The 27,900-nt window shown below is 42.9% G+C and overlaps 1 long non-coding RNA gene across 2 annotated transcripts in view; it reads right to left on the bottom strand.

Annotated features, from left to right (window-relative positions):
• LOC134355204 (uncharacterized) overlaps positions 1–27,900 on the bottom strand; it is a 99,898-nt gene that overhangs the window by 49,095 nt on the left and 22,903 nt on the right. Inside the window, exons 2-3 of one of the 2 annotated variants that reach the window (XR_010019979.1) lie at positions 12,814–12,867; positions 9,178–9,578 (exon numbers count right to left, since the gene is read on the bottom strand). This is a non-coding gene — a long non-coding RNA (uncharacterized LOC134355204). Of the gene's footprint in view, positions 1–9,177; positions 9,579–12,813; positions 12,868–27,900 lie in introns of those variants that run through there. The other variant, XR_010019980.1, reaches the window with a different exon arrangement.

Genomic DNA, 27,900 nt, shown 5'->3' with positions numbered 1-27,900 from the left:
TGTCACCCATGGTTCCTTCACCCTACCATTCTTTATCTTCCTCACTGGGACAAATTTATCCCTAACATCCCGCAAGAGATCTCTAAACATCGACCACATATCCATAGTGCATTTCCCTGCAAAAACATCATCCCAATTCACACCCGCAAATTCTAGTCTTATAGTCTCATAATTTGCCCTTCCCCAATTAAAAAATGTTCCTGTCCTCTCTGATTCTATCCTTTCCCATGATAATGCTAAAGGCCAGGGAAAGGTGGTCACTGTCCCCCAGATGCTCACCCACTGAGAGATCTGTGACCTGACCCGGTTCATTACCTAGTAATAGATCTAGTATGGCATTCCCCCTAGTCGGCCTGTCCACATACTATGACAGGAATCTGTCCTGGACACACTTAACAAACTCTGCCCCACCTAAACCCTTGGAACTAATCAGGTGCCAATAAATATTAGGGAAGTTAAAGTCACCCATGATAACAACCCTGTTATTTTTGCACCTTTCCAAAATCTGCCTCCCAATCTGCTCCTCTGTATCTCTGCTGCTACCAGGGGGCCTATAGAATACCCCCAATAGAGTAACTGCTCCCTTCCTGTTCCTGACTTCCACCCATACTGACTCAAAAGAGGATCCTGATACATGACCCACCCTTTCTGTAGCTGTAATAGTATCCCTGATCAGTAATGCCACCCCTCCTCCTCTTCCCCCCCTTCTCTATCCCTTTTAAAACACTGAAATCCAGGAATATTGAGAATCCATTCCTGCCCTGGTGCCAGCCAAGTCTCTGTAATGGCCACTACATCATAATTCCATGTATGTATCCAAGCTCTCAGTTCATTACCTTTGTTCTTGATGCTTCTTGCATTGAGATATACACATTTCAGCCCTTCTACCTTACTACCTTTAAACCGTTTATTCTGCTTCTCTTTCCTCAAAGCCTCTCTATATGTTAGATCTGGCTTTACTCCATGCGCTTCTTTCACTGCTCTATCGCTCCGGGTCCCATCCCCCTTGCAAATTATAGTTTAAACCCTCCCGAACTATGCTAGCAGACCTATCTGCAAGGATATTGTTCCCCCTTGAGCTCAGGTGCAACCCATCCAATCTGTACAGGTCCCACCTTCCCCAGAAGAGATCCCAATGGTCCAAAAATCTAAAACCCTGCCCCCTGCACCAACTCCTCAGCCACGCATTCAACTGCCATCTCCTTCAATTCTTACCATCACTGTCACGTAGCACTGGCAGCAATCCTGAGAATGCCACCCTTGAGGTCCTGTTCTTCAGCTTTCTGCCTAGTTCCTGAAACTCACACTTCAGGACCTCATCCGTCTTCCTGCCTATGTCGTTGGTCCCAACATGTATCACGCCTTCTGGTTGCTTTCCCTCTTGTACCAGGATGTCGTGCACCCAGTCAGAGACATCCCGGACCCTGGCACCTGGGAGGCAACAAACCATGCGGGTGTCCTTCTCACGTCCACAAAATCTCCTGTCTGCTCCCCTGAGTCTCCAATGACGACAGCTCTCCTCTTCTCCATCCCACTCTTCTGTACCACAGGGTCAGACTCAGTGCTGGAGGGCCCTGCCACCGTGGCTCACACCTGGTCGGTCGTTCCCGCCAACAGTATCCAGGACGGTAAACTTATTATTCAGGGGAATGGCTACAGGGGTGCTCTGTACTACCTGTCTGCTCACCTTCACTTTCCCCCCTCTGACTGTCACCCAATGACCTGCTTCCGACAGCCTAGGTGTGACTACCTCTCTGTAGCTCTCATCTATGACTGCCTCATTCTCCCCTATGAGTCGAAGGTCATCTAGCTGCTGCTCCAGATTCCTTACATGGTCTATCAGATTGCCCAGCCGTATGCACTTCTGGCAGATATGACTCTGCGGGAGAGGGGCGTTCCCCCAGGACTGTCACATCTCACATGAGAGGCACATCACCATCTCAGGAGACATTGTAAAGACTAACTGTGAGCTAGCTTGTCCTCCGCCTCTTCTCGTCAAAGTTCCACTCCTTCACTGGCTGCTTCGCTTGAGCTATCCCTCTATTTATCTGTTTGAGCTTTTCAAAATGCTTGGTCACCTAACCTCAATTGCTCAATCAGCTGCTTTCTGCTGAGTCTGAGCTACTCAAATCTTGATTGTCCAACCAATGGCTTTCTGCTGATCTATTCAAATCTTGATTGACTTGATTGCACAGACCAACTGCCAAAACTGCCAAAACTGCCAAAACTGCCAGAATCTCTCGAGTCAAAGCCTCAGAGCTCCACTCCTTCACTGGCCCACTTGCTCTCACCCTCTAAATCACCCTCAAATCTGTTGCAAGGCTTCTCAAGCCCGAAGAAAGCTGATTGCCACTTATAGCAAAATACAAATGAACATGGTATTTTGAACTGTAGAAGCAATCTGAATCTAATAACTGCATTCCTTATTACCTTATTATGTCCCTAAGGTAGTCCTATGCTGAGTTCAATGCTGACTGGCAACTCCAGCGATGCTGCTGGTACCAGACTGTATCGGTCTCTGCCGTTCCTTTGGGATCATCAGAGGGGGAGCTTGCTCTTCATATTGTACTGCCCAGGCTTACATCTCTAGACAGTTCGGATGCATCATCCACGGCCGCTATTAGGGAATTATTAGGGAAGATAGGCAGGTGGGGAAGAGGGAGAGTGGGAATTATGTAAGTCGCTGGGAGGTGATAGGTGGAAGTGACCAAGAGCTGAACAAGATAGAAAGTGATAGAATTGGACAGTGGACGGTGAAAAAAGGAAGCTGAGGAGTGGAAATGGACTGAGGAATGTGCAGCTGGCTTGTCATCTGGGCCATGCCATCTTTTCACAGTTACTACTGGGCAGGTGGTACAGAACAATAAAATCCCACACCACAAAGTTTACAAATCCCAGAATCAGAATGTGGTTTAATATCGCTGGGATACGTTGTGAAATTTGTTTTGCAACAGCAGTACATTGCAATACATGGTATTAAAAACTATAAGTTACAACAAGAAATATTTAATTTTATATTAAATTAAATAAGTAGTGCTAAAAGAGAGGGAAAAATATTGAGGTAATGTATGTGGGTTCATTGTCCATTCAGAAATTAACGTGGAGGGGAACAAGCTGTTCCTAAAATGTTGAGTGTTGGTCCTTAGGCTGCTATACCTCCTTCTTGACGATAGTAATGAGAAAAGGGCATGTCCTGCGTGCTGGACTTCATTACTGATGGACGCTATCATTTTGATGCATTGCTTTTTGAAGATGTCCTTGATGCTGGGGAGTCTAGTGCCCAAGATGGAGCTGGCTGAGTTCACAGCTTTCTGCAGCTTTTTCTGATTCTGTGCGGTGGCCCCTCCAGACCAGATGGGGATGCAACCAGTTAGAGTGCTTTCAGTGATAAATTGTTAGAAATTTGAGAGATTCTTTAGTGTCATAGCAAGCCTCCTCAGACTGCCAATGAAATATAGCCACTTCCATGGCTTCTCTGTAATTGCATCAAAATATTGGGCCCAGGACAGATCTTCAGCGATGCTGACATCCAGGAGCTTGAAACTAATCACATTTTCCACTGCTGATCCGTCGATGAGGACTGGACTGTGTTCCCTCGACTTCCCCTACCTGAAGTCCTCAATCTATTCCTTGGTCTTACTGATGTTGAGTACAAGGTTGTAGTTACGACACCACTCAGCCAGCTGATCTGTCTCACTCCTGTACACCCTGTCACCATCTTGTTCAACCCATTTAACCAGTTGGTTCTTAAACCAACTGGCAAAACCTCGATTACTATGACCACTTTGATTACTTTCCACTAAAATGGACTTTGATTCTATTTTGTTCTAATTGTGTTCTTTCTTGAAGATTTGTGTATAATTTATGTTGTTTATATTTTCCTTCAGAACTGTGCTTATATAATTCTATGCACCTGTGATGCTGCTGGAACAAGGTTTTCCACTGTACCTGAGCAGACATGCACTTGGGCATATGACAAGAAACTTGACCTTGACAGGCAGATTGAATGGGTGGAGAAGGGGAAAGATATGGGGTGATTAGAACTGGTGGGATAAAGGAAAGAAAGGGACAGAGAGAGAGATGCTGGCAGTAAAGGAGGCTAAAAGACAGACATGTTGGCATGGGAACGGGAAGTGTAATTACACTAGCTGGCCACCAGGAGATCCTGGTTGGTACAGTGGGTGGAGCAAAGATATCTTTTACTTTATACTTTATTGTCGCCAAACAATTGATACTAGAACGTACAATCATCATAGCGATATTTGATTCTGCGCTTCTTGCTCCCTGGATTACAAATCGATAGTAAATATTAAAAATTTAAATTATAAATCATGATCAGAAAATAGAAAAATGGGAAGTAAGGTAGTGCAAAAAAACTAAGATGCAGGTCTGGATATTTGGAGGGTACGGCCCAGATCCAGCTCAGGATTCGTTCAGCAGTCACAGTTGGAAAGAAGCTGTTCCCAAATCTGGCCGTACGAGTCTTCAAGCTCCTGAGCCTTCTCCCAGAGGGAAGAGGGACTAAAAGTGTGTTGGCTGGGTGGGTCGTGTCCTTGATTATACAAGGCTGTTATTTTGCTTTGTTTTAAATACCAATTTTATACTGAAGGTAAATTTCAAGCACCTTCACTTTGTTACACAGAATGCTCTGAAACAAACAAAAAGAATCTAAGTGGATAGTGGAAATAACTTGCAATAAATGTCCATAAGGTGTTTCCAAACATGAGAAATCATCACAATCAAATTGGTGCAAATGAATTTGTTTCAAAACAAAAATTATTTTACACAGCAGTGGAGTTTAGGTAACATATTCTGGAAAATTATAATGGAAAGCAAGTCACAATTTCATTGCAACACACACAAAATACTGGAGGAACTCAGCAAGTCAGGCAGCATCTAAGGAAATGAATAAGCAGTCAACGTTTCAGGCCAAGACCCTTCTTCAGAACTGGAAAGGGGTGGGGGGGGGGGAAGATGGCCAAATAAAAAAGTTGGGGGGAGGGAAAGGATGATAGCTCGGTGATAAATGAAGACAGGTGGGTAGGAAAGATAAAGGGCTGGAGGGAAATAATCTGATAGGCGAGGAGAGTAGATTATAGAAGAAAGGGAAGGTAGAGGGGACCCAGGGGAAGGTGATAGGCAGGTGAGAGAACAGGGAATAGAAGACGACAGGTGGGAAGGGAAAGAGGCAATTTTTTTTCTCCTGGGAAGAGAAATGGATATTCATGCCATCAGGTTGGAGGCTACCCAGACAGAATATAAGGTGTTACTCCTCAACCCTGAGGGTGGCCTCATCATAGCACAAGAGGAGACCATAGACTAACATGTCAGAATGGGAATTGGAATTAAAATGTTGGGCATCGCTCTTCACTTTTGGTAGATGGAGCGGAGGTGCTTGACGAAGCGGTCTCCCAATTTACGATACACCTCACCAATGCAGAGGAGGCCACATTAGGAGTACTGGAAACAATAGGTGACCCCAGCTGATTTGCAGGTGAAGTGTTACCTCACCTGGAAGGACTGATTGGGTCCCTGAATGGAGGTAGGGGAGGAGGTGAATGGACAGGTGCAGCTCTTTGGCCAGTTGCAAGGAGTGAGATTAGTGAGGAGGGACAAATTGTCAAGGGAACCACTGAAGGAGCAATCCCTGTGGAAAGCAGAGAGAGAGGGGGAGGAAAAAAATTGTTTAGTGGTAGGATCCCTTCAGAGATGATAGAAGTTGTGGAGAATTGTCTGTTGTAAGCAGAGGCTCATGGGGTGGTAGGTGAGGACAAAAGGAACTGTTAAGATGGCAGGAAAATGGGGCAAGTGTGGATGTTTGAAAAATGGAAGAGATACGGGTGAGAGCTCTGTCAACAGGGGAGGAAGAGAAACCCTATCCATTGAAGATGGAGGAATTTCTGGTATCCTGGAAAGGAAAGCCACATCCTAGCAACAGATGCAGTGGAGACGAAGGAACTGAGAAAAGGGAAAAAAAACATTTTTACAGGAGACAGGTATAGTCAAGATAATTGTGGGAATTAGTAGGTTTATAAAAGATAATCTCATTACATATTTTTGTTCACTTTTAGCACCCTAGTGTGGAGAAACACGATTCTCAATTTATTTTCTGTGCTTCACTTCTCTCAAAACATCTGATAAGAATGTGTCAAGCAAATGTTTACATTGACAAGGTTTCTTCTAGGCTGCCACACTGTCATTGTAACACCTCGTAATGTAACTATGCTCAGGTACCCAGAACACCATGTGAAAGAGACTTTTCAAATGGAATTTGTTTTATTGATCACAAAGGAAACATCAGGGGAAATTATGCCTGTCCAGAGTGAGTTGAGTCAATGCAAGTATATTATCTCCTGCTAGTAGGCAAAGAATTGGGCATCTACGTTAAGGACTTAGATTAATATTTTTTCACAATTCTCAGGATGTCCTGAAAACTTGCATCTAATGTAGTACCTCAGAATCAAAGTCATATTTAAAATGTAGGAAACACAGCAGGCAGTTTGTCTTACAAACAGAATTGTGATAAAGACCATAGATTAAGGAATAAATATTGTTCATCATACAATAAAATCCCACAATGCTTCTGGAAGAGCAAAATGGTGCATTTAATTTCAAGCTAAGAAGGCTTCTGTTTAACATCGCATCCAAAGTCTCTGAGTGATGTCTAGAATTTATCATGAGCATTCTGAAATAGAACTCAAACGCACTGTCTCTGACTCAAAGGACCAGCAGATGACATCCAGAGGAATGATTATTTCCTTTGCAATTGAAACGGAACATTAGTAAACAACATACTGAGACAGTGCAACAAAGATAAATTAATGTGGCCGAGTGTAAGTTGTTTGGTGGATCGCCTTAGTCAAATGGATGCTGTAATTTATCTCTTTCAAGCAGAGAGATCAATTCCTTTCCTCAGCCAATACTCCCAATGAGGTCAGCAGCAGTTACTATTCAGGTACTCAGAAAACATCGAGAGAATCAATTAGAACACAATGTTCCAAACAACTTTGGAAGAAAAGCAACAATTGAAGCTGTGAAAGTACTCAAATTATTCTAATCATTCTGCTTTTGTGTTCAGAAAGCAAAAATTTTTCAGATTCCGGTCACCCAAGACAATGCTTTGTTGATGGTGGTGGAGGGAGTGGACAGTGTGTACAGAGGATTTAATTGTTTAATTATACAAAGAGCACAAAACATGTAACAGAAACTTTAAAGATTGAGAACAGAAATAATTAGAAACAAAATGTGTTGAAATTGCCCATCAATGACTAATAGATTCTAGTTGATTAATTGATATTCCTAGGCTACATTATTGTCTCCTGGTGACTTTACCTAATTGATAATCTGATTTGCAAGCACTCACAGAATGACATCATGTTTCTATGTTAAAAGCATTATTAGTCATTTCATCTCGCAGGGGAGGTTTTCAATGCCAAGGACACATTAGGTTTTCAAACATTATGTGACGGGCATTAATATTAGCTATATACTACCGTGACAACAGGATCATTTGACAGCCCACTTAAAACATTCTGTTCTATTATATTGCTTTTGATGAAGGGACCAAAAAGCTATTTCATTCCTAAATGTTTGGAGGTCAAAGTTATACTAGCAAATGAGATTATTCATTTATCTATTGCCTACTATCGTTCTACCAAACTCCCTGATTGAATTTCCTCAAATATTACAAAGTAATGCATAGATACACTCATATCTATGAATATATATGATATATTACTCATTATATGAGTAATGTGGTACCACCAGGAGCTCTGATGAATGGGCTCTGTCCATATGTCGTCTGTTTATTCGTTTCCATAGATGCTGCCTGACCTGCTGAGTTTCTCCTGCATTTTCTGTGTTCATTTGGATTTAGCTTGTTTCTCACATTTAATGAGATATGGAACAAGAATAGAAATTATTATTCAATATATCTTGTTTTTATCATTAAGAACCATCTTAAAGTGAACTTAAAAGCTATATCATTGTAGCATACTCCAGCAATAATGTTTTGCAGTAACTACGTTATAACGGATAACACTGGTGGTACAGGTAAAGGATATCATGTTCAGATCAGATCCAGACATCAGATTTCATGTGTAATCTCACTGTAAATCTCTGATCAGTTACAGATAAAAACATCATGTAGTTCTTACAGCCTGCTGTACAACACTGGATTGGGCCAGTCATTGTTCATGAAGTACAACTCTTGTGGAGGACTGCTACTATTTATTCAGGAGGGGCATTTATAAATGTACTTCTGCTTCCAGAGAAATATCACTAGTTGTTATCAGATCTCTGCTCTTGTCCAGGAAATAGTTCTTCCTTGAGATTTTCTCAGGGTGAAACTGTCCATATCAAAAAAAATCTTTGGTTTTCAAAATTATAGACCCTATAGAACTCCATTTAAAGGGGTAAGTATTTATTTCATGAAGAGAAGAAAGCTACCCAGTTGAAGTTCTATTGGTGGACATACTATCTGCTTGAGTAAGCAACCACTTTACCCCTAACCCGAAATCATCTAAGCTGTGAGATAGATGTTGGTTCTTTTGCTCAACATGATATGGGTCAAAGAGTGTTCAATCTCTTAAATGTGGATTTACATTTCTCTCCTAAGATTATGGAAAAGTCAAGGATGCAATAAAAATCCTCAATGGGCACAAACCTGTCAATCAGAAGACATGATTTCTTCCCTACTCTTCGTCTCCCTCCTACTTCTAATTCATATATTTTACGTTTGCTGATAATCACTTGTGCAGACACTTATAAAGTTGCTCTGGTAGAACAAAGCAACTACATTCATGGACACTCCAATATGTCAATTTCCATGTGCCTGACTAATATAAATGATTATATAACTTCTTCTGCAAACATTGCTTTATTTAACAGTTCATAATCTCATCTCCAAGAGTTTCTTGCCTCAAAAAACTTCTGCTATTCTGCAATAACTTCCCTTAAGACAAATGGCACATCTTTCATATGGCTGACAAAATGAAATCTTTCTCAGTGCTGCATGACTCACTTCAAATTTAAATTAAATAATATATTTAGACTTAAAAACTACCACTTGCTATAAAACCCTCTGAAGCTTTTTAAAACTTTCTCAACATAAAATTATCCCTGCAACTACACAGGGTGGAGTTCTAGATGTGGTGACATTACTCATTAGTGGCTCATTCCTGAATACTTATTTTGGTTGTAACCATACTATTGGCACAAGGGTCATCAACTTCAACTAGTCTTTCTTGCCAATTGTCTTCCAACCCTTTGTTACCTGAATACGTGGACATCACCCCAGGACTTCTCAGGTCTCCACTGCAAACTGTTCACAGTTGAGCCTTGTCAGTCTCCTTCACTGCAGGAAGCAGCAGAGACAACAGGTCAACTTGACCAATATGTGCAATATACTGGAGGAACTCAACAAGTCAGGCAGCATTTACGGAGGGAATAAAGAGACAACATTACCGGCTGAGAGTCAGTTTGATGTCCTGACATTCTCCAATTCCAGCAAGGATTCTTGGGCATCAAGTGCAGATTGCAACTCCAGTGTGGAAGTACAGAGGAAGCTGTCACCATACCTGCCCATCAGGAAAAGATAGCAACAACTAAATATGAAACTCACCCAAAGATGACAAATTATGGAATCTTATACTCTGGCTCTGTGGCTGATTGGACGCTCAAATTTTTTTTTGGAATAATTGTCTCACATTGGAGGAAATAGCCTGTATGATAATTTGAAAAAGATACCAATGTTAAATACAAAATACATTTTAACAAAGATGCGAGTCACCAGGAAACCTTAGCTTTTTGGATGCATTTCATTGCATGGTTCATGGAGCCATCAGATCAATTAGTAGCATTAGAGCCATCGAGAAACCTCTTTCCAGTTCTAAGTAGGTCTGCTATTGCCATGAAGAAATTACTAAGATTAACAATGGTTTGAACAGAAAATTGATAAAAAGTAATAAACATGGTTATAGTACTTGATGTCCTCTAAAATGTAAAATCTAAAAAACCTCTGTCTGAATAAGCAGTTCGAAGTATTTTTAATTCCTTGTACTTCTCATCTTGCTATGCTATCATTTGGAGACATTTTAAAAACAATGGATTTGCCATGAAAGTTCAAACTTTAGTTCCTTTACAACTAACAACCATATGATGGCTCTTGTAATAGTTTTAAAGTTCAAAGGTCAAAGTACATATATATTATACACCTTGAGATTTGTCTCCTTATAGGCAGCCACAAAACAAGAAACCCAAAAGAACCCACAAAAAAAACCTGACCAACACCTAATGTGCAAGGAGAGAAAAACAACAAATTGTGCAAGCAATAAAAAGTAAGCAAATAGTATTTGGAAGAAAAGTGATTCTCAGACATGAAGCCCGTGTCAGTCAGAGCCTCAGCTCAGCCTTGTAATTACAATATACTACTAAGAGCACTGAGCATAAACAAATGCAATTTTACTTACCTTTGGATTTTTTAACTAAGACAAATAGATGCAGTGGAAGGTACGCACAAGAACTGAGTAATGAATTGGACATAGAAAAATCAATGAAGGTGAGATTGATAGTTAAAAGTGGCAAGCAGCTTGGAACAAGTGAAATAGAATTCTAGGATTGTGCAGGACAGATGTTACAGATTTCTGGATGTTAAAGGAATCCAGGGATAAGCTGGTTAATTCAGAAAAGTAACTCCGAGGTAAAATATCAGCCCTGATAGCAGAGCAGGCCCAATGGGCTCCAGTGCCTACTTCAGATTACGTTCATGTTTGTTGGTGACCTATGCTGTTAAAAAAAAGTAGGAGGCTCTCAGATTTTATGTTTGCCCTTTGCATGTCAGAAGTCATAAGTTCAGGTGACTCAGTGGCTGCTATAACCAGGAACACGGTCATCTTATCATCTATGCCCTCTGCAAGGAACAGAAACTCTAAAGCAATATAGTTGTACATTTACCTTTGTGGAAACCATTTGAATTTTGTTACCGAATTCAATAGAATGAAAATCAGGCAGGCTTTGTACAGGCAACACACACAAAATGCTGGAGGAACTCAGCAGGCCAGGCAGCATCTATGGAAAAATATTCAGCTGATGCTTCCAGCCGAGACCCTTCATCAGGACTGGAGGGAAAAAAAGACGATGAGGAGGAAGAAACACAAGGTGATAGGTGAAACTAGCAGAGGAGGAGGGGTGAAGTAAAGAGCTGGGACATTGATTGGTGAAAGGGATACAGAGCTGGAGAAGGGGGAATGTGATAGGAGAGGATAGAAGGCCAGGGAAGAAAGAATAGGGGGAGGAGCAGGGGGAGGTAATAGGCAGGTAAGGAGATATGGTCAGAGAGGGAAATAGGAATGGGGAATGGTGAAGGAAGGTGGTAGTGAGGAGGGAACATTACTGGAAGTTCAAGAAATGATGTTTATGCCATCAATTTGGAGGCTACCCAGATGGAATACAAGGTGCTGTTCCTTCAAGCTGAGTGTGGTCTCATCGTGACAGTAGAGGAGGCCATGGACTGACATGTTGGAGTTGGAATGGGAATGGGAAGTAGAATTAAAATGAGTGCCCACTGGGAGATTCTGCTTTTTCTGATGGACGAAGCATAGGTGCTCAGTGAAGCGGCCTCCCAATCTACGTTGGGTCTCACCGATATACAGGAAGCCACATCGGGAGTACTGAACACAATAGATGACCCCAGCAGACTCACAGGTGAAGTGTTGCCTCACCTGCAAGGACTGTTCGGGGCCCTGAATGGTAGTTGGGGGGTGGGGGGGGGAGGCGTAGCATTTGTTCTGCTTGCTAGTATAAGTGCCAGAAGGGAGAGCAGTGGCAGGTGGGGGGGGGGTGGTAGGGAATAAATGGACAAGGAAGTCGCGTCGGGAGCAATTCTTGCAGAAAGTTGGGGGAGGGGGGTGGAATGTGTTTAGTGGTGGGATCCCGTTGGAGATGGTGGATGTTATGGAGGGTTATATGCTGGACGTGGAGATTGGTAGGGTGGCTGGTGAGGACAAGAGGAACTCTCTCCCTGGTGGGCTGGCGGGAAGATGGGTTGAGGGCGGATGTGCGTGAAATGGAAGAGATGTAGTTGAGGGTAGTGTGGATGGTGGAAGAAGGGAAGTCCCTTTCTTTGTACAGGTCTTGTGATCTTCCCCACCAGTCTTATCTCCAGCCAAGGAAGTCAAATATGCAGATCAAAACTACTACAGTGGGGAACACAAATATGGAATATATCTTAAGTTTTCACGTGTCTTTGAAATGAGGATTAATGTGTATATGAAAACTTACATACTTCTGTAAATTACATAGAATTATGTTCAGTTTTACTACATTTATTCATTGAAGGCATAAATATAGTGATTGATTTAAATAATGGTTATTGATCAAGTGTACAATGTGCAGATTCTTTTGACCCTTTAGATTCAGTAATTGAAATGTTGGATAGATCAAATTTGCAATTGGAATTTATCCAGATATTTAACATAAGAGATAGTCACTTTCCAGGAATGGATTCAAGTGGTGATTATAACCTAATTCCAGTGCTTCAGAGATGGATCCTAAACTTGTGTCAAATGGATGAAATATCATATAAACTCCTAGTTAAATGGAAATTTATGTTCCACTTGTGTATAACCTGAAAGTTATGGTATGTATAGCTAATTAAAATACTTCAGTCTGGTAAGATACATCATAAGATAACAAGACAGCACCAGCTAGCACATAGTTCAGCCACATCTTTTGAAGTTTATCTTAAACAATATGTGACAGTAGTTTCACTGAGTGTGTTGGTTGGTTGTTCAAAGTTCTGAGTACAAGTATTACCTGAATACGTATGTCTATGCACCATCCTGAGATTCATTTTCTTCCAGGCATTTACTATAAATACAAAGAAACAACTGAATCAATGGAAAGTTGCACACAAAGACAAACAACCAAAGTGCAGAAGACAACAAACTGTGCAGAAAGAAAAAAAATACAAAAAGTTAAAAAAAAGTAATATTAATAAATAAATAAACAATTAATAGCAAGAACACGAGGTACAGAGTCCTTGAAAGTGAGTCTATCGGTTGTGGAATCAGTTCAGTGATGGGGCGAGTGAAGATGGGTGAAGTTATCCCCTCTGATTTAAGACACTGATGGTTGAAGGGTAATAACTGTTCCTGAACCTGGCGAGGTGGATCCTATGGCTCCTGTATCTTCTTCCTGATGCCAGCATTGAGAAGAGAGCATGGCTTGGATGGTGGGTGTTCCTGATGATGGGTGTTGTTTTCCAGCAACAGCACTCCTTGTGGATGTGCTCAATGGTGGGGAGAGATTTACCCGTAATAAACTGGGCTACATTCACTACTTTTTGCAGGCCTTCCCATTCATTGACATTGGTGTTTCCATATCAGGCTGTGATCAGGTAGCATACTCTCCTCTGGGCATCTATAGAAGTTTGTCAAAGTTTTAGATGATTTACTGAATCAGCATAAACTTCAAAGAAAGTTGAGGTGTTGCTATGCTTTCTTTATAATGACAGTTAGGTGCTGTTTCCAGGATAGACCCTCTGAAATGATAAAGCTGTGGAAGTTAAAGTTGCAGGCACTCTTCACCTCTGATCTCATGATAAAGGATGGTTCATGGATTTCACATTTCTTCCTCCTGTCATCAATAATCAGCTCTTTGGTTTTGATGACATTGAGTGAGAGCTTGTTGTTGTGGCACCATTCAGCCAGATTTACAATCTACCTCCAATTTGCTGATTTGTCAACCAACAAAAGTGGCATCATCAACAAATTTAAATATGGCCTTGGAGCTGTACTTAGCCATACAATGATTAGTATAAAGCCAAGTTGCACACGGAGGTATTGAGGCTTAGATCTTGGAGCTTAGTGATTATTTTTGAAGGGGATGACAGTGTTGAATACTGAGCTGTAATCAATGAAGAGCATACTGATGTATGCATCTTTATTGTCCTGACGTTCAAGGGTTGAGTGGAGAGTAAAAGAAATGGCCTGCTTGTGACAATAGGCGAATTGGAGCAGATCCAAGTCACTCTTGATATGTTTCATCACCCACCTCTAAAAGCACTAAATCTCTGTGAATGTAAGTACCACTGGATAATAGTCACTGAGGTAGGTTTGGCATCGGTATAATTGAAGCCTGCTTGAAGCAGGTGGGTGCCTCAGACTGCCAAGTGAAGACATTAGAAATATCAGTGAACACTCCAGCCAGTTGATCAGCACAGGTCTTCAGTACTTGGCCAGGTATTGGCAAATGCTTTCCGTTTATTCACTCTGTTGAAAGGAATCACAGGGTCATTGGGTGTGGGAGACTGTGAAGGTGCTTCCATGTTTTGTTGGTCAAAGTGAGCATAGAAAGCATTGTGCTTATCTGGGTGTGAAGCTATGCTGTCACATATGCTACTTGGTTTTATTTTGTAGGGGGTGACAGCATTCAAGTCCCACCACAGCTAATGAGCTTCCTTCTGTGATTCTGTCATTCAAGTTATTCTACTTTCTAAACACATTTGTTTAGAGTGCTGTTTATGTTTGAAAAGGAAGTGAAATATTTCAGGGTTTCTTTGGTTGTTGATAATTTCCTTCTGACTTACAATTGGCTTGCATCCAACTCCTTCACAGAGCTTACAGTAATAAGCGAAGTATTTTTTGGCCTGGTTATAACCTCAGGGCACCAAGACTCCATGTATATTGGTATGCAGACATCAAAAAAGGCCATTTTCCCTTGAAAATGCAACTCCATTAATGACGACAGTGATGAGAATAATAATAATTCTAGTCATAAAGCAAACTGGCTTCTCATATAGTTTGCATGTATTGGATTACTTCACAATGAAGCATAATCATCTAACCTAAAATTGAAATTCAGTGCAATGCAAGGTAAGCACCAACCTGCAGAATGGATTTACAACTGAGTTGTCATCTAGTCGTTCAAGCATATAACATGTTTTACAGCGAACACTATAGGATTCTCTAGGTGTCAATATTGCACTTTAAACAGAATCCATCAATCTAATGGAAGAAACATAAAAATTAGGGGCAGGAGAAGGCTATTTGACACTTTGAGCATGCTACATAGTCAGAATGATCATGTCAGATCTTTTAAATTCAGTACCTGGCTTCAGCTTTTACCCCATATTCCTTGTCTTTTTAGATATTACTACTACATCAAACTGCAGTTTGAGAGGAAGAAGATAAAATTGGATGTGTTGAGTAAAGGTAACTAGAGAGGCATGGAATAGGAGCTGCCTACATTGATTGGAAGGGAACACTAGCAGAGATGATAGTACAACACTAATGGTTGGAGTTTCTGGGATTAATTTAAATGATGCAGGATTGGTTCATCACAAGTAAGAAGCATTCTAAAGGGAGGATGAGTGAACAATATCTGACAAGGGAAGTCAAAGAGACCATAAAGGCAAAAGAGATGGCATATAATACAGCAAAAATTCATGAGAAGGTAGAAGATTGGGAAGCTAACAGAAAGTAATTAAGCAGTAATATGGAGTGGTAAATGAAATATGAAAAGTAAGGTAACCAATAATATAAAAAAGAATACCTAAAGTTTTTGTTATATATACTGTATATACAGAGTAAAAGAAACAAGAGTGGACATCAGACCACTGGAAAAGGATGCTGGAGAAGTAGTAATGGAGAACAAAGAAATAGCATATGACTGAAGAAGTATTTTGTGTTAGTCTTCTCTGTGGAAGATACCAGCAGCATGCTAGCAAATCAAAGGAGTTTGGGTGTTTTGATCCTCCACAATATTCCGCGTGGGAATTTAAACTGGAGGTGGCAGTGTTTTTTTAAAAAATATAAACAAGGTCAAGTTGCTAGCTCGACATCAACCTGGCACGGATGGAGAGCACGCTCAGGAGCCGTCTATCACTGGATCGAATTCGGGAACCTCCATTCTCGAGTCCAACACTGATCTCACTGCTCCACCAGCCAAGTTGAGGCAGAAGTGAGTGTAATTGCTATTACTAAGGAGAAGGTGCTTGGGAAGCTGAAATGTCTGCAGATACATATGTCACCTGGACCAGATGGACTACACTCATGGGTTCTGAAAGAGGTAGCTGAAGAGATTGTGGAGGCATTAGTAGTAACCTTACAAGAATCACTAGATTCCAGGGGAATGGAAAATTGCAAATATTATTATGGTTAACTTCAGTTTCAAGCCAGATCAGTACGCCTACAAATTTAATCCCAATAAATAAAAACACTAACTCCTTTCATGACAAATTTTCCAACATCACAACTTTTAAACAAAGTAACTCTCATTGAATAACTTAGTCTTGAAAAAAAAAATTAGTTCTTCCAGAAAATCAAAATCTCAATCCTTCAAATGAAAAACAAAGTTATATATCCAACTGTATTAAATGCTCTACACCTTGAAACATTTTGTTCCTACACTGGTTCGTAGATCTTGGGTGGCTCACCATCTTGTTTCTTGGTTCATTGGATGAAGTAATCGGTCATCCATGGAAAGTTGATTCATAATACTTGTACAAAAAAACTGACTGAATTCCTTGGTATGATTTAACAGAGCTAATTCCCGGTTACACGGTGGAGATCTTGGACACTCTCCGCTGATATCATCTCATTATAGCCGGTGCTCATTATAGCCATACCTCCAATAAATATTTTATCAATATCATCTCTCCTCCAGGGGTTTCACCCTGAGGATTTCCAGTGAGTAGGGTAGAGATACTAACTTACTAATTCCAGTTTTATCTTTAATTAGTTTCTATAGTTTGCTGCATTTCTATTGCTTCCCACATTTGCTTTGTTCTCGCAAACTTGATAAACCTCATTTTTATCCCTCCACAGGTGGAGCTTTCTAACATTAAATCTTTGGGTTTAACCTGGGTTATGCTCTCCCCATTTGAACTTATGCTACAGATTGCACTGTAGGTGTCCCCCGCTTTTCGAACGTTCGCTTTACGAAACCTCACTGTTACGAAAGACTTACATTAGTACCCTATTTTCGCTTTCAGAAGGTGTTTTCACTGTTACGAAAAAAAAATTCAGCACGCGATAAAAGGCAGCGCGCCCCGAGCAGCCACTCTCCCCCGGATTCGGAACGGCATTGCTTTAACACGAGCCTGTGAGCAGCCGTATGCAAGATGAGTTCTATGGTATCGGAAAAGCCTGAAAGAGCTCGTAAGGGTGTTACACTTACAGTAAAACTAGACATAATTAAGCGTTTTGATCGTGGTGAACGAGGTAAGGACAACATGAGTTTGGCTTGTAGAAGCTGATGAACATGATGTTGAAGAGGTTTTGGCATCCCATCACCAAGAACTGACAGATGAAGAGATGATGCAATTGGAAGAAAAATGGATAACAATGGAAACCGAATGAGTAATGATAAAGTACGACTTTAATTTTGAAAGGATACATCGGTTTAGGGGATATTTGCAGGATGGTTTGAGTCCTTATTAAAGAACTGTGTGATAGAAAAATGCGCGAGGCTCAGCACTCAAGCAAGCCTTCCACATCAGCCACAGCAGATGACAAACCTCGACCTTCGACATTGAGGCAAGCAGAGATAGAAAATGAGCTGCCTGCTCTAATGGAAACAGGCGACGAGATGACACCCCAGTGTCCCACCACCCCAACCCCCAGGCCACGGACAGATACCGATTTGCAGAGAATGCAAAGGTAGCCGGGAGGCACACAGCACATCTTTAAGAAAAAAGCCGAAATAAACATGCTAATTAATTAGGTGCCGCCGACATGTAATTGTCGGCCCAGATCAGAGACGACGCAATTGGAAACCGGCACTGATCTGGGCCAACAATTACGGGTGGCACCTAATTAGCATGTTTGTTTCGGTTTTTTTCTTAAAGATGTGCTGTGTACCTCCCGGCTACCGCTGGACCCCCGCGTTCTTCGTGGTAATGTATCGTTCAGCGGCCTGGAGGGTGGGGGCCACTGCACCAGCCAACTTGCAACGACTCAGTCTAACACAGCATCATCAGTGTGCTTGGCGCTGTCTTCCCGATTCCGGTAAGTGATACTACACTGTACATACATTATTTCAACTTCATACCGGCTGTGTATTTTTACGTGTTATTTGGTATGATTTGGCAGCTTCATAGCTTAAAGGTTACTGGAGAGCGCTTGCACGTGTTTTTGCCAACAGCGCTTGCGTGAGATTTTCTGCCGATGGCAGTTGCGTGTGATTTTCGCTATGGAGAACAGTGCAGTAATGATTATGGAAAAGTATTTCTACTTTATATAGGCTGTGTATTTATCATATCATTCCTGCTTTTACCATGTGTTACTGTTATTTTAGGTTTTATGTGTTGTTTGGCATGATTTGGTAGGTTATTTTTGGGTCTGCGAACACTCACAAAATTTTCCCATATAAATAAATGGTAATTGCTTCTTAGCTTTACGACATTTTGGCTTACGAACCATTTCATAGGAACGCTCTACCTTCGGATGGCGGGGGAAACCTGTAATGGGTTTGGAGTGTTCAACATATGTGAAAGCTCAAGAAGACTGAAATAGCTGAACTCAGACCTTGGAAAAGGGAACCGAACTATCGTCACTAAAGGATTTCTTATCTCAGGATATGTTAGAGTTTTAGGTTTTTCCCCTGTCTAGAAAACCACCTGAGTTCAGGCTGTTCTTTGTGAGAATGCTCATTTGCCGTGTGTTTTCTAGCCAACACTTCATAGTGTGTCTCTTTTTCTTGTTGAATCTCAGATTCGTTTCCAGACTTCTTTCATCAGGTAGGAATAACTGATAATGCATTTCCTCATTTGTTGTTTCTTCTACAGGGTTTTCTTTTGGACTGACAAGCAAGTTACTTTCTACAGTAGATTCCTTTACATCAGGTAAGTAACTTTCATTTCTTTGGGGTTCCAACACTGGGTCTAAATCTGGTTGTAAATGGCCGATCTGGGCTTGGGTTAGAACCTACAATTCTTTTGTGGGTTTCTTGACTCTTAGAAAGTTCATCTACAATGTCAGGTCTTGATCTGAGGTAACAAACCTCATACTCTTCAGAGTCAATTAGATTTTCTTCCTCCTCAACCAGCTGTTCATTCTTAGTACTCCTGAGTCCTGTACTTGAGAACAGGATTACAATACGGTGAACAGTTTTGTGACATTTATCTGCTGAGGGTCCGGAGGCGATTCCCAAGAATGATCCCAGGAACAAAAGGGTTAATGTATGCGGAACATTTGATGGTTCTGGGCCTGTTTTTGCTGGATCATAGGAAGGTGAAGGGGGATCTCATTGAGACCTCTATAGATAGAGTGTAAGTGGAGCAGATGCTTCCTATGGTGAGGGAGTCTTGAACTCAAGGGCACAGGCACTGGATGCAAGGATGTCCATTTAGATCAAAGGTAAGGAAGAATATATTTAGCCAGAGGATGGTAAAACTGTGGAATTCATTTCCACAGATAGCTGTGAAGGTCAAGTCATTGAATATTTAAAATGGAGTTTATAGGTTCTTGATTAGTAAGAGTGTCATGAGAGAGAAGGCAGGATAATGGGTTGAGGGGGAATATAAATCAGCTATGGTAGAATGGTGGAGCAAACTCAATGGCTTAATTCTACTTATGCCTTATGGGAGTCCCAGTGAAGTCAGAAATAAAGGCGGCAAATGCAATATTATCATTCATTTTGAGACGACAAGAATACAAGAGCAAGGACATAATGCTGAGGCTTTATAAAGCATTGGTCAGACAACATTTGGTGCATTGCAAGCAGTTTTAGGCCCTATAAATAAGAAAAAGCTTGCCAGCATTGGAAAAGGTCCAGGGGAGTTTTATGAGAATGTCCTGAGAACTAAAGAACTAACCACAAGTCAGTATTTTAGATGAGTTAGGAGTTTAGAAAAATGAGGGGAGAACTTATTAAAACTTACCGAATGTTAAAGGGCCTAGATAGCTGTGACCTGGAGAAGATGTTTCCAGTAGTGGGTTATCCTGGCAGGAAGCTGGACCAGTGATTCAATCGCAGACCCAGTACTGTGCACACAGTAATATTAATTGAGTAACAAATCCCAAGGTGCAAACAAAGTCAGTGTCAAAGTTCAGGCAGAAGTCAAAACATCCAGAGAAATCCAAAAACTAGAATCAGGAAACAGGCAGAGTTGATATTCAGATGGACAGAGTACAGAGACGAATGCTAGAAAGGCTCAGGAAAATTCACCAGCACAACCTGACAACAAACAGGTGAAACCACAGGACTGAACTACACTGAGCAGTAAACAGAGAGGCAGATGATAGGTGGAGCACAGTGAGACACAGGTGGCAGCAATACAGGTAATAATGAGAAACAGGTGAGAGACGGAGTACTCAGTAATACAGGGGCCGGAGTAGAGCAGGGATGGGAGCACATGGCAATACAAAACCACAGACTGACAGTTAGGGGGAAAACACACAAAAAGACAGAGTTCAACTGGAGGCACTGACAGTATCCCCACCTCTACGGACGCCTCCTGCTGTCACGATAGTTAGAGCTGGGTGCTGGCGATGAAAGTCCCTGATGAGAGAGGAGTCCAGGATGTTAAGGGTGGGGAATCAGCACACTCCTCGGGACAATAGCCCTCCCAGTCCACGAGGCACTGGAGGCCACGGTGACAAACGTCCAGCAGTCGACGCACCATGAAGGCCTCCGACCCGTTGATGAATCGTGGGGGAGGGGAGGGTTTGGGGACAGGACACGGGGTGGCTAATGAAAGGCTTGATGCGGGACACATGGAAGGTGGGATGAATGCCGCAGAGAGTGGAGGGGTGCTTGAGACGGACGGCAGCAGGGGTGATGACTTTAGCAATGGGAAAGGGGCTGATGAAGTGGGGGAAAGAGTTTGCAGGAATCCACCTTGAGGGGCAGGTCTCGGGTTGAAAGCCACACACGCTGTCCCTGGCGGTAACGTGGGGTCCTGGAGTGATGGTGGTCAGCTTGACTCTTGATCCTAGCTGAGGCACAAAGAAAGGCGGAGCGAGTGCGCCTCCACATCTGCTGACAACGGCGGATGAATGCCTCGGCAGGTGGAACGCCAACCTCCTCCTCCTGGGCAGGAAACAGTGGAGGTTGGTAGCCAAGGCAGCACTCGAAGGGGGACAGACCGGTGTATGAGGATGGATGAGAGTTTATAGAGTACTTGGGCCAGGGTAGCTGCTGACTCCATGCGGATGGGTTCTGGGAGACCAGACACCGCAATACTATCTCCAGCTGTTGGTTGGCCCACTTGGTCTGGCCATCGGTCTGTGGGTGGAATCCTGAAGACAGACTCACTGAGGCACCAAGAAGATTACAGAATGCCCTCCAGAAGTTGGATGTGAATTGAGAGCCCCTGTCTGACACAACATCTACAGGTAAACCATGTAATTTAAAAACATGCAGTATTAGTAATTTGGCTGTTTCTTTGGCCAAGGGAAGTTTAGGTAAAGGAATGAAGTGTACAGACTTGGAGAAATGTTCAACTACTGTGAGAATGGTGGTGTTACCATCTGATGGGGGAAGACCGGTGACAAAGTCCAGGTCAATGTGGGACCAGGGTCTCTTGAGGGTAGACCTGGCTTGTAACAGACCAGCAGGTGACCTGTTAGAGTTCTCGCCTTGAGCACAGACCAAGCAGGCTGAGACAAAGTTGCGGATGTCATCTCCCATGGAGGGCCACCAGAACCACCGACTGATGAGGGTCTGAGTACGCCTGGTTCCAGGATGACAGGATAACCGGGAAGAATGACCCCACTGCAATACCTGTGAGTGGACAGAGCTGGGAACATAAACATGGTTAGTGGGGCATTGACTAGGGACTGCCTCGCTCTGTTGAGCAGCTTGCACAATGGATTCAATGTCTCATTGCGCTGCACCCACGAGACAGTGAGCTGGGAGGATGACATCGGGTACCTCAGGGGTCTCGGAGGAAGGAAATCTTTGGGAGAGGGCATCAGGTTTTCCATTCTTGAAACCAGGGCGGAAGGACAGAGTAAAATTGAACCTTGAGAAAAACAGGGACCAACGAGCTTGACAGGAGTTGAGATGCTTGGTAGTACAGATATATTTCAGATTCTTGTGATCAGTCCAGACTAAGAATGGCACCTTTGCTCCCTCCAGCCAATGCCTCCACTCCTCCAGAGCTAGCTTCACAGCCAGCAGCTTCTAGTTTCCAACATCGTGGGAGTGAGGCGGTGAGAGAAGGCGGCGCAGGGGTGTACCTTCTCATCCTTGGCCGAGCGCTGAGAGAGAACAGCTCCTATACCAGTGTCAGATGCATCCACCTCCACAAAGAACTGTCGGTCGGTGTCTGGTTGAATCAGGATGGAGGCAGAGGTGAAATGTTCCTTCAGGTCAGAGAATGCTTTTCCAGCAGCAGGGGACCAGGAGAATCTGACAGTCGATGAGGTAAGAGCAATGAGTGATACAGCCAGTTCTGATGAAGTGGCGATAGAAGTTAATGAAGCCCGAGAAGCGTTGCAGCTCCAATGAGTCGAGGGTTGGGGCCATTCAACCACAGCCTTGACCTTCTGTTGGTCCAACTGAATGGAACCACCTGAAATTACGTACCCCAGGAAGGATACTATATTGTGATAAAACTCACATTTCTCAGTATTCACAAAGAGCTGGTTCTCCAGAAGGCGCTGGGGAACTCTGTGAACGTGACCTGTGTGTTCAGCAAGGGACTTAGAAAAAAATCAAAATGTCGTCGAGATACACAAAAACAAATTGGATCAGCATGCCCCTGAGAACGTCATTTACCAGGACTTGGAAGACGGTGGGGACATTGGTGAGACCAAATGGCATGTCCAGATACTCATAATGGCCTGAAGTGGTGTTAAAAACCGTCTTCCACTTGTCTCCTTCACGGATGCAGACAAGATGGTAGGCGTTATGGAGATCAAGCTTGGTGAAAACTGAGGCTCCTTGTAGTAGTTCAGATGCCGAGGTCATGAGCGGAAGAGGGTAACGATTCTTAGCAGTGACCTCATTCAGTCCCCGGTAGTCAATGCATAGACACAAGGAGCCATCCTTCTTTTCAACAAAGAAAAAGCCGGCACCAGCAGGGGAGGAAGACAGCCGGATGATGCCTGCAGCCAGAGACTCTTGAATGTACTTACTCACGGCTTCTGTTTCAGGTACAGATAGGGAGTACAGGCAGCCCCTTGGGGGAGGTGTGCCAGGCAAGAGGTCAATGGCGCAGTCATATGGACAATGAGGCAGCAGGGAAGTGGCCTGGGACTTGCTGAACACAGCCTAGAGTTCCATGTATTTAGGAGGGATGGCACTAAGATCCAGAAATTCCTCGGGGGGATCTGGGTTTGGAGACAAGGGGATCTGAGCATGGTGGAGGCAGTGGGAGTGACAGAATGGGCTCCAGCCTACAATCTAGTGACTGAGCCAGTCAATGTGGGGGTTGTGATTGACTAACCAGGGATGACCCAGGACAATGAGGAGAGTCAATAACAAAGGGTTAACTGTCATGATGGTTGCTAGATAAACTGAGACTCTCTGGGGCTATGACATGGGTGATGTTAGCTAGTCTCTGACCGTTCAAGGCATTGGCCATTAATGGTGACTGGAGAGCAGACGTGGGTAGTCCCCACTGGGCAGCCAAGCCAGAATCGATAAAACTCCCTTCCACACCAGAATCGACCAAAACGGAGATTGCTCGGTGTTGGACACCCCACTCCAGAGAAGCAGGTACGAAAGTGAGTGGTGTCGAGGAGGACAGGACAGGGGACACGCTCACCAGTACTCCTCATCCTACTGGTGAGGGCTGGCTTTTACTGGGCAGGTGGAGATGAAGTGGCTTGGTTGGCCACAGTACAGACATGAGCAGGTGCTGATTTTTCTTTGTCTTTCAGTCAGCATCAGCCAGGTACAGTCTACATGTTTGGTCTTGGGCTCTGGGATGGGAATTGTACATGGAGGCAAACGGCAGGGCAATGCAGACTGATGAGGAGCTTGGAACTTACCCAGTACCCCCAGGGACCCTCTGGAACACCTCCCTCTGTACCACTGCTGAAAGTGAACATCAATACAGATGGCCAAATCCATCAGGGCTTCAAAGGGGGCAGGAAGGTCCTGGGTGACCAGCTCATCTTTGATGTCTTCAGAGAAGCCGTTCAGGAAGGTGTCGTACTGTGCATCTGAGTTCCAGCTGCTGGAGGTGGCTAGGGTCCAGAACTCTATGGCATAATCTGACACAGATCTGCGCCCCTGGTGCATGTGCAGCATTTCATGGGCAGCCTCTCTCCCACGTTTGGAGCAATCAAAAACGTCTCCTATCTCCTCAGAAAATAACTGAAAACTACTGCAGAAAGGGGAGCCTGCCTCCCAGTGGACAGATGGGTGATGACGTAGGATACCTTGGTTCAATCAGCTGGAAATGTTGTTGGCTGTAATTCAAAAATGAGGGTGCACTGGGAAAGAGAAGAGCAGCAGGTACTGGGCTCACCTGAGTACTTTTCTGGAGGAGGTAGACAGGGCTTTTGAACAGGAGGACCGTGCGAGGACGCAGAGGGCAGGGCAGAAGATGCAGTCACAGAATGTTGATGGGCGCTCTAGGACAGATGGAAAGACTGAGTCTGGGCCATAAGATTGGTGACCTTAGCAGAAAGCAACTCCACTGCCCTGATACGGAGTCCATCTGGATCTGGTGTCTCCCCAAGCATCACTCCCTGTTGTTCCAGGGCATCTCTCAGATAATCGGGGTCTGCTGGATTCATTCTGGCCAGATTGTACTGTCAGGATGCTGGAGCAGGGATCCAATCGCAGACCCAATACTGTGCACACAGTGATATTAATTGAGTAACAAATCACAAGGTGTAAACAAAGTCGGCGTCAAAGTTCAGGCAGAGATCAAAACATCCAGAGAAATCCAAAAACCAGAATCAGGAAACAGGCAGAGTTGATATTCAAACAGACAGAGTACAGATATGAATACTGGAAAGGCTCAGGAAAATTCACTGGGACAATCTGGCAACAAACAGGTGAAAACACAGGACTGACATACACTGAGCAGTAAACAGAGAGGCAGATGATAGGTGGAGCACAATGAGACACAGGTGGCAGCAACACAGGTAATAATGAGAAACAGATAAGAGACGGAGTATTCAGTAATACAGGGGCCAGAAATGCTGAATAGTGGATCCAACAGTTTACAGGCAGGGGAGATGGAATTTTAATGGCAGTATATTTATTGCAAATGGTCAAGAATTTAAGAAATGTTTCAGAACATTTTGGAGGCATATAGGAGCAAGACTGATCAGATGGTTGAATGGTGTCGCAAACCAATCTTGTATCAACAAACCAAGAGACTGACTGAGGACTTCAGAAAGGGGAAGTTGGGATAGCAGACACCAATCTGCATTGAGGGATCAGTGGTGGAAAGGACGAACAGCTTCGTGTTCCTGGGTACCTACGTACATCACAGAACTCCCATCCTGGACCCAACACATTGCTACAATATTGAAGAAGGCACACCAGTGCCTCTGTTCATTAGGAGCTAGAGGAAATTTGAAATATCACCAATGATTTCTGCAAATATCTACCGATGTGCAGTTGCCACTATTCTGTCCGGCTGCAAAACATCTGAGTATGGAGCTTCCAATGCACAGGATCAAAAGAGGCTGCAGAGGGTTGCAGCCAGTTCCATCACAGACACAACCCTCCCTGCAATGAAGGACGTCATTCAGAGGCAGTGCCTCAGGAAGGCAGCGTCCAGCATTAAACTCCCACTATCTGGAACTTGTCCTGTTCACATTGCCACTCTCCAGGATGAGGTATAGGGGCCAGAAGACCCACACTTGATGATTTAGGAACAGCTTCTTCCCCTCTGCCATCAGATTTTGGAATGGTCCTGGAGCCCTGTCTCATTACTCCTCTCTTGCACCAGGTATTTATTTTTGGAACGTACTGTCAGGCTTGCGTGTTGCACTGTATTGCTGCTGAAGATCAATAAATCTCACAACATATGTCAGTGGTAATAAACATAATTCAGCTTCAGAATACAAAATATCTCTAATGATGATTTCTGCACTTGTTTCAGTAGATTTGGAAGGTGTTTCACTGCTGCATTATTTTTCTCTGCTGTGGTATCTGTTGCACAGGCTACTGCTGTCTGAATGCAGTAATGAGCATAGTCACTAAAGACTGTATTTGCTGTGCAGCTAAGTAACGGGAGCTGCTTTCAATTGCACCTGGTCCCATTAGGCACCATGAAGGCCTGCTCAAGTATACCTTTCTGTGTTTAACTTATTCTAGCCTTGTTCCAGATTTGTTTTTTGTCATGCCAAGCACACAATGCTTTAATGCACCAAAAAATCAATCTTGTTTCTGAACAGCAAAATGTAACGGAAGGTAAAAGATAGATTCAATTGACTTTGTTTTGACATTATGTCACAGTAGAGCAAAGAAATAGAGATATTTTATTACACAGTTAATAATGCGTAGCTGCTATCAATAGTCATACTGTAATCTTGAAAGAAATTAAAATATCTGTGGTGTGTAATGGTTGGTTTGAATTGCCTTGATAATGGTCATGGTTAACCACAATCTCCCAGAGTAGGAGAGGAATTAGTTAGAATTGTTCCAGAGATTATCCACACTTTCTTTCAGCTTTTCTCATTATGTCTCTCAAGAGGGAAAGCAGTGGAACTGTGAGCAGCTGAAAAAGAGAAATGCAAACTCTCTTGGAGATGGTGAACTTTAATGATCTGGAAGGAATTTTCTTACGTTGCTTTTGCAACTTTCACAGCAAAATCACTGACGTGTCTCTTCATTTGCACATTAAAGGAATCTGAATACTTACATTTATGTGAAGTGCACAGGAAGAGAAAAAATAGAATAGCTTCTACAAATTATGCCAATTGGCTCCATTTTTGACAGAAACACACTTCCAGAAACTTTTACCTCAAGGCTTTAATTACAAATACTTTTCTGATATTTTTGAACAGAGATCTTGATGAGTTCTTTCAATAGGTCCATATGAGAATGTTGGCGAATGAAACAAGCCTATCTCTATGGTAAAAAGAATAATATTTCCCTCCCTAATATCAGAATTTGAACAGATTTAATTCAGATAATGTGTTGCATAAACCTGCCTTGCACAGTGAAATATAAACATTCAGAACATAAGGCTCTCTGGCTTACTGTCCGTCAGGGTTTGTTATTCAATCAAGGTGTCGTTTGAGCAGAAAATGATATTGGTAAACAAGCGACACACACAAAATGCCGGAGGAGCTCAGCAGGCCGGGCAGCATCTAGGGAAAAAAAGTACAGTTGACGTTTTGGGCCGAAACCCTTCGGCAGGACTGGAGAAAAAAAAGCTGAGGAGTAGATTTAAAAAGGTGGGGGGAGGGGAGGGGAGAGAGAAGCACCAGGTGATAGGTGAAATCTGGAGGGGGAGGGATGGGGCAAAGAGCTGCGGAGTTGATTGGTGAAAGAGACAGAAGCTCAGGATTGATGTTTTACATCATCTTGAAGCACAGACTGCAATATTTTATTATGAAGTTATAACATCATGTTAACATGGTTAACAATTGTACCAACAGACAAAGATCCAGTGACAGACAAGTCCTCCTGATGCTGGCCCACAGAAGAAAAACATTTAATAGTAATGTACTGAGGCTTAAAATAAGAAATATCATTTGCAAGGCTACTAGATTTTACACCATGCAGTCTTTCTTTTCAACTGCAGAAGTTAAGCATGAATATTAAAGTCTAATCTGGTATCCCAATTCCAATATTAGTGCAAGATGAAATTGTTTAAATCTAAAGCACTTTATAAAGATTTTCTTGGAATTTAATGCACGAAAGGGAAGCAACTTCACAATTTGCAAATAAGAAGCTGGTTGCTTAATTACGTCAATCCCTCAGCTAGAAAACACCGATGTACATTCAACATACATTATCTGAGTGCTACCCTTCTAG

Source organism: Mobula hypostoma, chromosome 12 (genome assembly GCF_963921235.1).
Source record: "Mobula hypostoma chromosome 12, sMobHyp1.1, whole genome shotgun sequence".
Lineage (NCBI taxonomy): Eukaryota > Metazoa > Chordata > Chondrichthyes > Myliobatiformes > Myliobatidae > Mobula > Mobula hypostoma.
Note: the sequence above shows the minus strand (reverse complement) of the source record. Positions and strands in the feature narration are given on the sequence as shown.